General features: G+C 43.8%; 1 protein-coding gene and 1 long non-coding RNA gene across 2 annotated transcripts in view; one reads left to right on the top strand and one right to left on the bottom strand.

Moving 5' to 3' along the window:
- LOC143695108 (uncharacterized) overlaps window positions 1-1,816 on the top strand; it is a 91,111-nt gene extending 89,295 nt beyond the window's left edge. Inside the window, exon 11 of the long non-coding RNA XR_013184031.1 lies at window positions 339-1,816. This is a non-coding gene — a long non-coding RNA (uncharacterized LOC143695108). The remainder of the gene's footprint in view (window positions 1-338) is intronic.
- PEPD (peptidase D) overlaps window positions 1-14,471 on the bottom strand; it is a 423,809-nt gene that overhangs the window by 65,793 nt on the left and 343,545 nt on the right. The gene's annotated exons all lie outside the window — the stretch shown is intronic.

The following is a 14,471-nucleotide window of genomic DNA, read 5'->3' as shown; positions in this document are numbered from 1 at the left end:
TGCTTTTGTCATTATCTGTGGACTCCTTCTGGGAATTTTTGGTGCAGGCAGACATAAAAAGAGAAAAAAAAGAAGAAACTTGATTTGTAAGTGAGTTGACACCCAAAAGTGAAGGGAAGGTCATTGTTCCAGAGCACTCTCCTTCTGGCAGACTGTTTGGGGTGGCTGGGGTTCTGTGCCAAAGGAGGCAGGTAATGTGCTGCTGTGTGAGGACAGGGAGGCTTTCAGGAAAATTCTACCAGGGGATTAGCATTGTCAATTGGTGGTCAGGCTGCCTCAACCCTTTTCTTCATTCTCACTCCTTATCTGACTCCACTGATGGTATTTTTCTCTTCCAGATTCTCTGCTGGTGTTCCTGCTGGAGCACATCTCCTCCATCTCTCTGTCCATCACCTCTGCCCCTGGCTGGATTGGGGATTGTTGTCCCCCTCTAGCACCATAAGTTGTGCTCTGTGCTGCTTCTGCTTGGAGTTCATCTTGAGTCTGGAAATGTTGCACTTTGGGCCAGCTCCTGCACAGGGTTCTTGCTGTCATGTGGAGTCAGAGGAAGGCTTGGGGAGGTAGCCAGGAGCCTGAAATCCCAGCTGTGAGATTTGCCAAAATGCCTGGCAGCCGTGAGGGGCAGGCTGGCTCAGGCTCCCCAAGGCTGACAGATCCCAGTGTCCAGACACTGACCCCATCCCAGAGCTGCTGGAGGAGACCCCACAGCTTCAAAACCAGCTGGGTCTGAGGAGCACAGCCCCAGATCCTGCTCAGGCCACTTACAAAAGGCCTGTGTGTTGCAAGAGAGCTGCAGACCACCCTTGGGAAGCCTTGATGGACAGCTTCCCTCCTCCTGGCCCCACAGCATCACCCTGAACTCAGCACTGCTGGGCCAGAGGCCTTCCATGAATTAGCCTGAAACACAAATGCTTGTTTTCCTCTTGCACTGAATAAGGAACTGACAATATTTAATTGTCAATACCCCTCCCCTGAGAGACGTGCAACAGCATTGCTCCTCAGGGCATATTCCCCACTGCTGTATTTAGAACAGTTTGAAAAGACCAAACTTTAAAAAAATGAATCTTTCCAAAAGCTCCCCACCCACCAGTACTCCTCTGCCAAAATGCAGTTTGAAAAAAATGGAAAAGGACAAATTTGAACACTCTGATGAATGGGAGTTCAAGATGGAACCTGAACATCATAATTTTTGCAAGTGTTCAAGGATAATGGAAAGCCATGGTGATGATGTTGATCATGCTCAAAGAGGTCCCTTGTTGGAGATGCTTGTGGTGTTGTCTCTTTTTGCAGTTTATATTAAAGGTGAAAATGTCAGTTTTCTTCAGTGTTAGAGAGTATTTTTCTTTCAGCTTCTGAGTGGATATTTTAAATAAAGCTGCACATCAGTAAGTCTGCAATGCCAGCTGCAAATCCCTTGCACAGAGAGTTTAGCTGTGTTTCTGTTATGATACTTTCACTTTCTGCAGATATTATTTCTTAGTTATTGGTGAAAATTTACTACAAAACATCAAATTGTCACTTTTGCTGCTTCCATTCAGTATTTGTAAAGAATTGGTCACTTATATAAATGTCATCACCTCTGATCCCAGGTGTCACAGACAGTGCTTGCCCTGTGTGTGCATACTTTAACTAAAGCAAGAGATAATACCAAGTAATTATATCAATTTATGAACACAATCAAAGGAGGCTGAAATTTCCTTATTGGATATTTCCTTAAAAATTTACATGGAGAGAATTCCTTTGTGCAAGTTGTGTCAAATACCCTATAAGGGTCTGGAGACTGGGTGGAATAAGAGTTGAATTTGTAAGTACAGGGGTGGATGCTGGGTTAGTCAGTGCTTGCACTGATCAAATTTAGTGATTTGAATTTTACATCTTGGAAATAGCTATATTTGTGTGAATTGCACAAATACAATATTGGAAATAGCTATATTTGTGTGAATTGCACAAATACAATATTGGAAATACAATATTGGAAATAACTATATTTGTGCTGCTGTCGTACTTATTCAACTCAGGCTCAAGCAGTCATTTCTAAAGTTGTAGAGACACTATTTGAGTCACTCTGATTTGACACTATTTTGCCCAATCTCATGGCTAAACCATAATTGTAATGAATTCTGACATCACTGAATCCTCTGCATCACCAGTGATATCTTTGTAATTAAAGGCAGAATTTAATCTTCAAATTTTATAAGGCTGTAACAATTACCTTTTACCCATGCACATGAAATACTGCATCAAGCAAATCTATAATTAGTCAAAACTAAAACAAAGTGCATTTCTATTATTAACAATATTGCATAAAAGTCTCAGTGCCACAGCTAAAAAATCAATGCCAAGTAATAGTTCAGAGACAGTTGCTGCTATAAAACTTTTGACCTTAGTTACCAAATGTACATGCAAACAAATAAACTAACCAGACAGAGATAGTCCCCTAGGAGCAATCATTATTTGCAAAATTTTGGGGGCTTTAAGCCAATCTGTAAAGTTAATGAAATAAAAAGTTCACTTGTTTATGCCAGCTTATTAATCAGTGCCCTTTTTCCCATCTGAAAGGTTTAAATTTCTACTCAAGATACCTGGTTTTGTGTCCTTTACAATAGATATTGCTGACTTAAAGGTGCAGGAGTCAGAAGTGTTTTGCTGAAGCATCAGGGACAGCGCTGTGTGTTTGCAGTGAGTCCATAAGGCCCATCCTGCCAGATGTATTCTTTAGCTATAACTGTCCTCTTGCTTAGCTATTGCTTCATGTTGGCTTCAACAGTGCTCTGCTATTTTGTCTGATCTGGGATCCCTTGGCTGACTGGTTCATGTGGGGGTACCAATTGTGGGTTTCTCTGGTCTGGATTGAAGGCACTTGAGGTAATTCATGTTCAGACTCAGGTGTTCATTATTTCTTATCAGTAAAACAGTCTCACTGCTGTGAGTTTGGCAGCTTTTCATTAGCGGCACAAAATGGCCAACAATCTCTTGTTCCAAGGGCTTTAAGACTAAACTATCCAATTAAGAGCTGACACCTGGATTATTTTCCCTTTTATCCCAATAACTGATCCCACAGAGCCCACAATGGGGACTTTTCTGCCCAATTACAAAATGCCACCCAAACCCATGGAGAAGGAGGAAGAAGAAGCATGAAGAAGAAACCCAGGACAGCACCCTGTGCCCTCCATCTTGCTGCCATCCACAACATACTGAAAATCCCAAAACCTCAATTTCTCACCAAGTGATTCACCTACACTGCTCTCTATAATCTACTGCACACTTTGGTGGGTTCCAGTCTATCTTGAAGTCTGGGAAACTTTCTCCATGAGTGAGGGTCAGAGTCAGTGCTGCCCTGGGGGTCAGGGCACCCCAGAGCAGACACAGAAATATTCCCAGTGCCCTGGGTTTCCAAAGGTTCATAGGAATTTTCTTCAGTAATGTTAGAGGTCTTTGATGGTAAGCACTGCTTGTTTAGGGGTTTCAGGTATGCAAAGTTAGTTCTCGATATTCCTGTGTTGATTTTTCTGCTTACTGTTGACCCTTGGCTTTTGCATATCTCTCCCTTGTAGGCACACAGTTTGGGATGGGGCTGTGCTGCAGGCACACATTTTGGGGTCATTGGGATGGGGCTGTGCTGTAGGCACACATTTTGGGGTCATTGGGATGGGGCTGTGTTGCAGGCACACAGTTTGGGATCATTGGGATGGGGCTGTGCTGCAGGCACACAGTTTGGGATGGGGCTGTGCTGCAGGCACACAGTTTGGGATCATTGGGATGGGGCTGTTCTGTAGGCACACAGTTTGGGATCATTGGGATGGGGCTGTGCTGTAGGCACACAGCTGATGGTAACTGGGGTGGAGCTGGCCCATCCCCAATGTGTTCCAGCTGTGAGAAGCAGGTGAGCAGCACTGACAGCAATGAGCCATGGAGTGCCCAGGTGTGCAATCACTGACCAGCCACAGAGGGAACAGAGGGCACACAGGTGCAGTGCATCAACATGAGGGGATAAAAGGCTGGGATAAGAACCAGAAGGGAGTTGCCTGCAGTTTTCTGGAGTGACTTGGTGTAACTCTGTAGGGGCAGATGCCTGAAGCCTTCTGGAGTGACGTGGTGTTACTCTGCATGGACAGACTCCTGAAGCCTCCTGATGAGGTAGGGTGTTACTCTGTGTGGGGGAATGCTTAAAGCCTTCTGGAATTGTGAGGGGATGCTCTGGGTGTTGTGGCTGCCTCGACTGTGACATGTGCTGAGACATCCCCAGAGCACTGAGGATTACCTCAGTGAGGGTTTGTGTTGGTGTCCATCATTCAAGCCTTGCATTCAGCTGGAGTTGTGCCCCACTGATCAGCACAAGTGGTCATTATTGATCCTTACATGTGTTTTTCATCTTCAGCATGAATTTTGCTTTGACAAAGTACTCACCTGTCCCGGTTTGAAAGACAGGTGTCTGCCAAGGAGGGCAGGAACTCCCTGGTGCCTCTCTGGATGGTAAATGGGCTGTAGCAGGAACCTCAGAGCAGCAGGCTGAAAGGGTAGAGACAGGCAGACTCTGGAGTGGTGAACAAAATGTAAAAGGGAGCTCTGCAGCAGGAGCCACAGAGTGACCCTGTGGGAAGGGGGTGCTGGGATACAGCGTAGAGAAAATCTCAGAGCAGTGGCAGAAGAAAAAACCCAGTGGGGATGGGCAGGGGCAGCCTGGCTCCTGAGCCCAGGCAGGGATGGCTCCCTTGGAGGGGCTGGGGGCCCTGGGTGTCCCCTGAGGGGTTCTGAGGGTCCCTTTCCAGGGAGGTTGGGTGTTAACAGGGCCCAGTGCAGTGGCTGCTCTTGGGAGCAAAGGCTCACCCATGGTAGGGGAGCAGCAATGGGCTGGGCTCCACCATGGCAGCAAACCCTCCTGCAGCAGCAGCAGCTCAACCTTCCTCCTCTGATCCTGAGAGAGAGGGAAAGGAGCTGAGCCCAAGCCCTCACACCAGCCAAAAGCTGCAGGTATCTCTGTCCTTCCAAGAGAAGACCCCTCAGCCAGGAGAATGCAGCCAGCTGTGCCCCTCCTCCTTGGCTGCATCCTTTGCCTCTTATGTTCTGGTTGTTGTTGTCTCAGTAGCAACAAATGGGACAACATTCCATGAAAGAAAGAAAAAAAAAATCCTAACTACCACCATCATCCCCAAATCTCCTAAGTACCCTTTGAAACAAATATTAGAGGCTTAAATTTATTATCCTCCTTTAACATACTGGAATATGTGCTGATACATACTGGGGACGGTTCAGGGTAGAGCTTTATAAAAAGTGACAATTTCTTCCTCCTGTCTGTGAGACAGATAGGATGTGGTTTTTTGGCAGAGCTTTTCTCCCTGATGGCATTGCCTACCAACTTTAAAACAGGGCTCTCTATCTTTTAGCCCAAGCCTCAAAGCTGAGGGAGAATCCTAAATCTGAGCCTCACTTTCCTGCCCTGCAGCCAAAACCAGACCTGTGGTCCTTCAGATGTCCCTCCCCAGGAAGTCTGTCAGAGCATGTGTTTGAATATCTGTGTAAAGTGCTGATCTTATCAATTTCAGTACACACCTATTCAGAGAATATTGTAATTGGCCTGCTTAAGTAGACAAAATGTTGCCATTTAAAACTCATTCACGTTGTTAAACATGAAGAGAATGTTTCCTTTGTGCAGGTTTTGGTTCAGATGCTGTGTCGTGGTAAGTCACAGGCAATAAGATCGATGAGTAAATGTTGGAAAATCACCTCAGCAAAATCACATTTTGAAGTTCACAGAAGGGTTTTCCATGTTAAGGTGCATGGAGAATGGTGTGAGGATGAACAGTGAGAAGCTGCCTCTGGCTGTAGCCTTTAATCACTGAGAGGGAAAGGAAAGAAAAATAGTAAGAAGTGCAGAGGCTGTGGATGCCTGCTGTGAGCACCAGGAAAGCACTGGGATGTAGCTGGAACCCTCAGTCAGGGCCAGCAGCAGAGAGGTAGCAATAGGAGAAAGCATAGAAAGATGCTGCAACTGTACTTTTTTTTTTTTTTTTTTTTGGGGGGGGGGGGAGGTGTTTTTATTTTCCTGTTTTGAATACAAGGGCACCATTTCTCTGTGTTTTGGGGCAAATCCTTAGTCCAACCTTTGGGACCACTCCTGGGAGAATAAAGGGATGAGAAAGCTTGGGAAAGTATTCCCATGATGTACTTGCAGAGAGTTACTAAGGGCTGAAGGCAAACTGGATAAGTGACCTTTGTTCTGAAGCAGGAGCAAAGGGCCATCTTCTGCCCTTAGCCCACCCATGTTCATTCCCTCAGGTGATCAGGTGGAAACTTTTCCCAAGCTGTTTTTGAAGCCAATCAAACGTGGATGCTCTTCTGAACTATGCTGTGAAACAGCAGATTGCTGTAACAAACCCCTGAAGGGTTACTCATGAAAATGCCCCTTTGCCTTCAGATAAAGGCCCCAGAAAGCACCCACCCTCCTGGTCAGGCACACAGGGAGCTTACATCAATAAATCTTTAATTGTGTGGGTCTTCACCAGCTGGGCTGCAACTTGTTTGGGCTGCATAAACTCTTGTCCTTGGGTATTTGTGTTGAATGTCTTGCACACCTCTGGAGCTGTACATCAAATATAAATCCTCATCCTTATCAATAATCAAAGCAAGAAGCTGCTGCAGGCTGCATTTGGCTGACCCTGGCCCAAGCCAGCTGAAGAGGAGGAAATAAAACCCCTGTGGAGCAGTAGAGAAGTGTCTGAGCTCCTGTTCTAAGTGCTCTGGGTGCCCTCAGCACCACAAAATCAGGGAGGATTTCTCAGCCTGGCAGGAACAGGGTATTGCACCTGCTGCTGCAGGTCCCTGTGGCTCCCATGGGCTGGGGACAGGGCAGGGGGTGAGCCTGGAGTGCCCCTGGCACAGCTCCCAGGATGTGCCTGGCCCTTCCTTCATCCAGGCATTATTTTATTGGAGCCATACTCCCCACCCAGCTGTTTCCATAGGCAGCTCTGTGTGATGCTGAAGTTCTTGGGTGTGAATTTGCTCTATTTTGTCTTCACTGCATGCCAATCTTCATTTGTTTTCAGTCTCTGCAGGGATAGTGGATGTGCACAACTTCACATGCTCAACCACAGCTGAATTTTCCATACAAATCCCCACTTTACAGCTCTTCTCTCTCAAAAATGAGAAATTATGGTCTGGCTAGTTTAACCCATGTAAAAAAAACACCATAATCTGAGTTTGGGAGGGAATTAATCCCAATGCAGGTTTCCTGGGAAGGAATTCTGGGCTGTTTTCAAGGCAATGATGCAATCTCACTGATGGAGTGAGAATAACTTTTCCTTTAGTCCATGCCTCAGATTGCACATTAGTCATATAGAACAAGTGGAATATTTCCAAGAACACCAACAGAAGGGCAGTAATTTTCTGTTCTCTTCTTTTCCCCACCATTCTTAAATTTCCCTGTTCTCCCTTTCAGCTTTAAAAACATCATGTACTACTTAATTTTAAAACTTAGACCCTTCCATCAGATCTCTTCTTCTGGCTATGTGCCTGTCTTCTCTCTGCCTGCTGCACTAAAAATAATGCTAAAAAATGGAAGCAACAGTTCATAGAGGACCAGCTTGCAGGACTGGCTGAATTAGCAGTAAATCAGCACTAAATCTGCATTGTTACAGTGCTACCTGAGAAGTGATGCAAGCATTGAGCTCTTCGATTTTAGAAGCTTTGCTTTGTCCAAACAAGTGTGCAGTCAACATCTGTCCTGCTGCATGGTTTATCTAGCAAGGAGTAGTTACACTTTTAGGGAGTTCCAAAATTTGCCAAGATATTTTTCCCTATCTTTGCTATATTCTTCCCAGTGCCCTTTTCTTTTTTTCCCCTGGATAAGGGGGCATTTCTACAATGGTCTCCTAAGGTTGTATTCAAAAGGCCACAAATCTTTCAGGGTACATGAAAAGTCCATTTCCAGACAATTTACATTTTTTTTTTTAAGGTAAATGCTTAATTCTGGAGCTGCTTCTCCAAGACTTCTGGCAGTGGTTATATGAGAAACTTGCAGTCACTTTGATTAGGGGAGCAGCTCACAGTAGTGTTTTACACTATCTGTGGGGTTTTCTTGTTGATGAACGTGCTTGGTAAACTGGTGTCAATCACTATTAAAGCTAGAAAACAATTTTCTAAATGTATAAGCACTATATGGCATTTTTTCCTGTGTGCTGTGGGTTGTTATTAGTGCCTTTGTTGAATGACTTTGTTCTCTTTACTATTTAAGTCAGAGCCAGTGCACAGATCAGATTTAGGAAAAGAAGTCACAGTTGAAACTGATTTGGAAATGAAATATTATTATATTTGAAATAATAATAGATATGAAATAAATTATATTTCATTTGGAAATGAAATATAATTTTATTGTGGATTTTGTGTAAATGCTGCCTGTAGGATTTTTTTGGAGCAGTCTTCTGGGATTAGCCAGCTTTTAAAGAGCCTTATCAGATGGCACCTCAGCTGAAGCACAAATTCCACTTTTAAGCTGAAGGTTTTCACTGCTTTAATTGACCTGGTGCAGGTCTGTGTGTTGATTACTACAAAGTAAAAATGCAGGACAGGATGCCTACACTGCTATATGCATGCTATCATGGATGCTTTGGATTGCATGAGGATAGATTTTAAAAAGGATGTCTGGTTATTATTTTCAATCCTCTTATATATTACTTTTTCCCTTTACATGCCCATCCAAGCTTACAACCTCAAGAGAAAATAAAGGCTTTTGTGTGAAGTAACAAAGCTGGACAGTCAGAGTGCCTTGAAGATGCCACTGGGTTGCAGCCCACAGCTCATTAGAATTCAAATAATAAGGAATTAATTGAAATGGGAAATACACTCCAACATGCAGAGATGGAAGTACTACTTTAGACTGAATTATGGTGGGTGAATGCCACCAAGAAAAATGCTCCCAGCATATAGTTCTACTGGGATGAAATTCATGTTGTTGTTCGTGCCCTTTCTGTCATTGCAATATATGTTTAAGCTAATGAATGAATAAGTTTATTTTCATGGCATTAGAGCTCATGAAAACCACAAGTCAGTGTTTGGTCATCTGCTAGAAATAGGTTTCAAACTGAATAAAATGAAAATTAAGGGTGACAGTGGGACTTTTGAATCTCACATTGTGTGTCTCACTTTGGATGGGTCCCTGGGAATGTTTAATGCAAAATGCATCAGTGACTGATGAGCACTAAATACTCAGATTAATTTGCCCAGCCCCTAAAAGCTGAAACCTGCAAATCTAATTTCCTGTTGAAGTTTTCACTATTGTTTACAGCTGTACTGTAAAACATATATGGCTGTACAACAAGAGAGTCATCTGGCTTTAAATGCAGTTTATTGTTTGGCTCAGGAGTGTAATAAAACTGTCAGCCAGACTCTGCCATTGAACCATGGAACACCAAGTTATCCATACTTATGACAGGAGCTTGTCAGTGATTTCCAATAGAAATTCCTGTAGGGCTAATAATTATAAAAATACTGAAAGAGAATTTTCACCCCATTAGCAGTCAGAAATGGGTTGTATATTCATGGACTGGAGTCAAATTACAAAATGTGCTTGAGCTGCTCAGAGCTGTCCCTTTGCTGTGCTCACTGCTTGCCTTGCTTTGCCATCCCATCCTGTGCAAACCCAGGGCACTGGGAATATTTCTGTGTCTGCTCTGGGGTGCCCTGACCCCCAGGGCAGCACTGACTCTGACCCTCACTCATGGAGAAAGTTTGCCAGGCTTCAGGATAGACTGGAATCCACAAAAGTGTGCAATAGATTGTAGAGAGCAGGGTAGGTGAATCATTTGGTGAGAAATTGAGGTTTTGGGATTTTTAGGATGCTGTGGATGGAAGCAAGATGGAGGGCACAGGGTGCTGTCCTGGGTTTCTTCTTCCTTCTTCTCCATGGGTTTGGGTGGCATTTTGTAATTGGGCAGAAAAGTCCCCATTGTGGCTCTTTGGTATCAGTTATTGGGATAAAAGGGAAAATAATCCAGGTGTCAGCTCTTAATTGGACAGTTTAGTCTTAAAAGCCCTTGGAACAAGAGATTGTTGGCCATTTTGTGCCTGCTAATGAAAAGCTGCCAAACTCACAGCAGTGAGACTGTTTTACTGATAAGAAATAATGAACACCTGAGTCTGAACATGAACGACCTCAAGTGCCTTCAATCCAGACCACAGAAAGCCACAACTGGGACTCCCCACCATCCCAGCTTTGGCCAGGAGGCTGTGTTGGGAGTTTTAAGTATCCTTATTTTAGCCAGCAGAGGTGAGAGCTGCAGTGAGTCCCCAGCATTTCTGTGTGTGCTGCTGCTTCTTCTGGAGCCTGCAGCTGAAAGGACACCCTGGAGGGGAGCAGGGCTGGCTCTGCAGCATCACTTCTGGAGCCCCTGCAGCTCCCCACACTCAGGACAGTCAGTTTTGCACCTGAGCTCACAGCAGCCCCTTCCAGGCTGCCTGAGAGGGGGGATAGTGCAGCCACAAGGACAACTCCCTCCAGGCAGAGGAAGGCAGAGACTCCAGCCTCCCCCATCTCAGGTTCTGTAACCATGGAGTGATTTTTCTGTGCTTGTCCTTCCTTGGAGTCTTCTACAGCAAGCTGTGTTCAGGGTTACAGGTTCTCCTGGATGGCTGAGTTCTTAAAAGTCCATGATAATGGTCTTTGGTGGATCTAATCCATGGAAATGTGAGTCTTGTTTCCAAAGCTGATTAAATGATCAAGTGCCTAAGAGCACCTCAAACCACCAGAAGAAATCCTTCTTGCCCTGAGCCCTTAGGAGTACCTATAGCAAATTTTCATCAGGAGGTGTAAAAGCTTAGTCACCCCAAAGGAGATAACAGGCACTCAAGATATCAGACAAAGGAATCTGAATTTATTTTATTTATTATCATGTTTATATGTCTGACTGCATCTCTAAAAATTAAAGGCATCATTTAGAAAGATGTCATTGGTAGAAATACCAGTACATAAATAGTCATTGCTGTTTTCTTGTGTTTCTCAATGAACCCTCAAAATCTCTTCATACTGTTCACTTAGCCTCTGAAAATGAGATTTTAGACTTGACCAAAGAGCTTATGAAGGAAGCAAATGCCTTCAAGAGAGGCTGAGTCCCGGAAGTGTCATCTGTGAATCATTACTGGTGTAAGGACACATAATCGAGCTGATGAGGACAGAGAAAGTTTCCATAACAGCAACAGTCCTAAAATGAGACTGGAAGAGTTGTCATCATTGTTAGCAATGATGTGTGTTTGATACAGACACAATCTCTAAAGCTGATCACTATTATTTTCTGGTCTCATTGCAGCACTCGAAGCATTGTGAGACTCACAAAGCCCCTCAGCCATCTCTTTCCCTTCAATTTTTCCATCACTGTGGAATTTAAATAGCTTGTTCTTCTCAGACAATAGATTTGTCTTTCTTCCACCAGTACTGTATTTATTATAAATGCCATTTCTGCTTAAACAGAAGGGTCTTGTTTCAAAAAGGGCATCCATCAAATTTTCTATAGCAGATGTCATTGTTTTGGAATGGCACTCCCCAATTTAGTGCTCCCACTGAGACTCAAACCACGCTGCTGCTTGCTTGCTCCTCCCCTTTTCCCTTTCCCCCTCTCCCTTGTGGTGGGATAGAGAGGAGAATTGGAGGCACAAAAAGTAAAGATGACAGGTTGGGATAAGAACAATTTACTGGAAGCAGCAATGAGATAAGATAACAAACAGTAACAAACAATATTATTGACAGAGGGTGCAAGAAAAGAAACATTATTGCTCACTCTGGAAATCCCCAACAACACACCTTAGTTCCCTCTGCCCTGGGACCAGAGTTATCCCCCCTTTTCTCTGCCCTGGGATCAGTGTTGCCCTCCTGCTCTGTCTGCTATGCTTACTCACTGCAAGGAGCCCCTTCCTCCTGGAAGAAAATCTCTCTCCCCTCACTGGAAATGATGTGAGGTGGTGTAAAATAACCTCTGAGTCCTGGACATGCTCCCTCCCACTGCAAAAATTAACACAAAAATTAACCCTGGCCAGGTTTAATTTCTGTTAAAGAATCAAACTGACTGAATTTTGTATATGTGCATAACAGCTGGACTTGCATTGCTTGCATTCAGAGAAAATTCAGTAATTTCAGTAACAAAGGTGTTTAAATTTATTATTTATCTATCTATCTATCTTAAAAAGGATTTTCTAAGCACAGCAGGATGGCCACAGCCTTTAAGGCTAGCTTTGGCTGCAGGAACAAAGCACTAAATCCAGTAGCAGACTCATAAAGACCATACTTCTCAATCTGGAAATGTTAATCTTACTTGAGATACACTGGTGAGGTTGGCTGGGAGCTACTCAATGTTTTTTTTTAACTGCTAATTGCATGTATTCTCTGGATGTTGTTTCCAGCAAGGAAACAGTGGGAAACCTTTTGTTGAGTGTGGCATTGCTTTGAATTAAAGTCAAGATAGTGTTTCAATATCTCTGTGTTGTCTGATGCAAAGGCATGGAGAAGTAGCAGTGTGTTCTTTACAGCCAGCAGCCTGTGGTTTACGCCCCATAAACTGTAGATCACCCACATTTCTTTCTGAGGCAAGCCTCAGCAAATTCAGGCTTGCAGGATTTCTTTGTATGGTTTGCAGGTCCAACGTGCTGAGTCCTGCTTGTGTGCTCAGGCTCATGTGAACTAGGAAGTGTCCAACTGATGGCAAAACAAGACAAAACCAATTCTTATGGAATCTGATCCAAAGTTTACTGAAGCCAATGCTAGAGTAATGAGAGTATGCTCATGACTTCAGCCTTCTGATCAGATGTGTCTTCTGCAGTGAAGTGACCAATGATGTTCACCTCCTTTGTGTCCTTCCTGAATGCATTTCTGACATCTGAGTAGGAAAGATCTTCCCAATGCAGTCTCCTGAGCTGCAAAAGGACTGCAGTTGATTTCCCTTTTTTTATCAATTTTGTGGTGACCAGCATACTTGAGGAACATGCCAGAAGCAACCTGTTAAACCAGGCTGAGGGCACCTGCACAGTGCCAGCTGGAAAAGCAAGCTGACAGCATGACCCCAAAGGCTCCAGGACTGGTAGCAAAATTGTACCAAAAATTAGGACAAACACAACAGGAACAGGCACTTTCACTGGTAAGTGTGGAGTGAAGCAGCTTGCTCCAAATTTCATCATGACCTGGGGCAATGTGTGCTCCAGGGATGTGTGTGACAACGTGGAGTGGTGCTGAAGATGGACTCAACACCAGTCCTCCAAGGAGGCTGCTGTAAAAGTCTGGGTACTTGTGACTAACCCCTCATTTGTTAAACCTTTAACTTGCAAGTGTGCTGGTGGCTGCTGTGAGTGGCTCTGCAGAGGTTGGTGTCTGTCCCACCTCCCCTGCAGGAGCACAGCTCTGCACCATGCATTGCAGGCCTGTGGTTAATTCTGCAATCTGGTCCTGTATGAAATACTCTGCACTTCAGGTTTGTGGTACAGAAACTTGAGCAATCCCAGCTATGTGCAACTTGTCATAGGGCACTATAAAGTAGGAACACACTTTCTTACAGTTATTAATTTTCTGCTGCAGCATACAAAAAATGCTAGATCTGCCCCTGGATTTCAGTGTTTGCAGGGTCACTGATGCTGAGGGGCAATTCTTGAGGGGAAAATGTATTAGATGAGGAAAAACTTTTTGTCTCCAACAGCACTTCAAAGATATTTTTCATTTTCTATATACTGCCAGGATACATGGGAACACCTGTTACAGATATCAAATGGAGGAGTATTCTCCCAAAGTGGGGTATTTCTCTACTGCCTTCCTTAGTTTGTCCTTAAACAAAAGCTTTCTTTTTGTGCCAGCATATCTACTTTTGAAAGATTGATCATGTTGCATTGGAGAAGAGATTTGAGTGAAACTGTGTTTTGATTTGCTCCTTGCTGTTTAAAATTACAGATTAATTCAACCAAGAGAGGAATTAATATTTCTGTATCATCTTTGTCAGTTGATTGTGAAGCATTAATGTTTGTTGCCTTACTTCTCTCTGATCTGCAAAGAGAAGGTTAGGAAATATCTTTGGTCTCATCTTTCCTGTTATGATAAATAACTGATCTGTGGTCAGAGCTGTAAAGTTCATAACCTACCCAGAAAAAACTTAGGAACAAACCACTGCTGCTGCAACATTATGTAAAGTGGAAAACCTATTTTCCTGGGGAGAGGTGCTGCTTAAAGATGATTTCACAAAAGAGGAAGTCCTTGCTGTTTATCCTGCTTGATCCAAATGTGCAACATTTCCTGTGGCCAGATCTGCAGTAAAATCAAAGGGGGTAGCCATTTGCTGTGGTCTATTGCTTCCTATAGCATACCCTTATAAGAAAGGAAGAAAACTACCATTTGTTATAAAACTACCCCTAACCTTCCTTTCCTGATTAATGAATTCTAGAAAAAGTGATGCATTGGTAGTAACCCCACAGGGTCCAACTGATAATCTGTTTTTCACAGCTCTCTGGCA

Source organism: Agelaius phoeniceus, chromosome 12 (genome assembly GCF_051311805.1).
Source record: "Agelaius phoeniceus isolate bAgePho1 chromosome 12, bAgePho1.hap1, whole genome shotgun sequence".
NCBI classification, from domain to species: Eukaryota; Metazoa; Chordata; class Aves; order Passeriformes; family Icteridae; genus Agelaius; species Agelaius phoeniceus.
The sequence above is the reverse complement of the archived record's forward strand: the minus strand, read 5'-3'. Positions and strand labels throughout refer to the sequence as shown.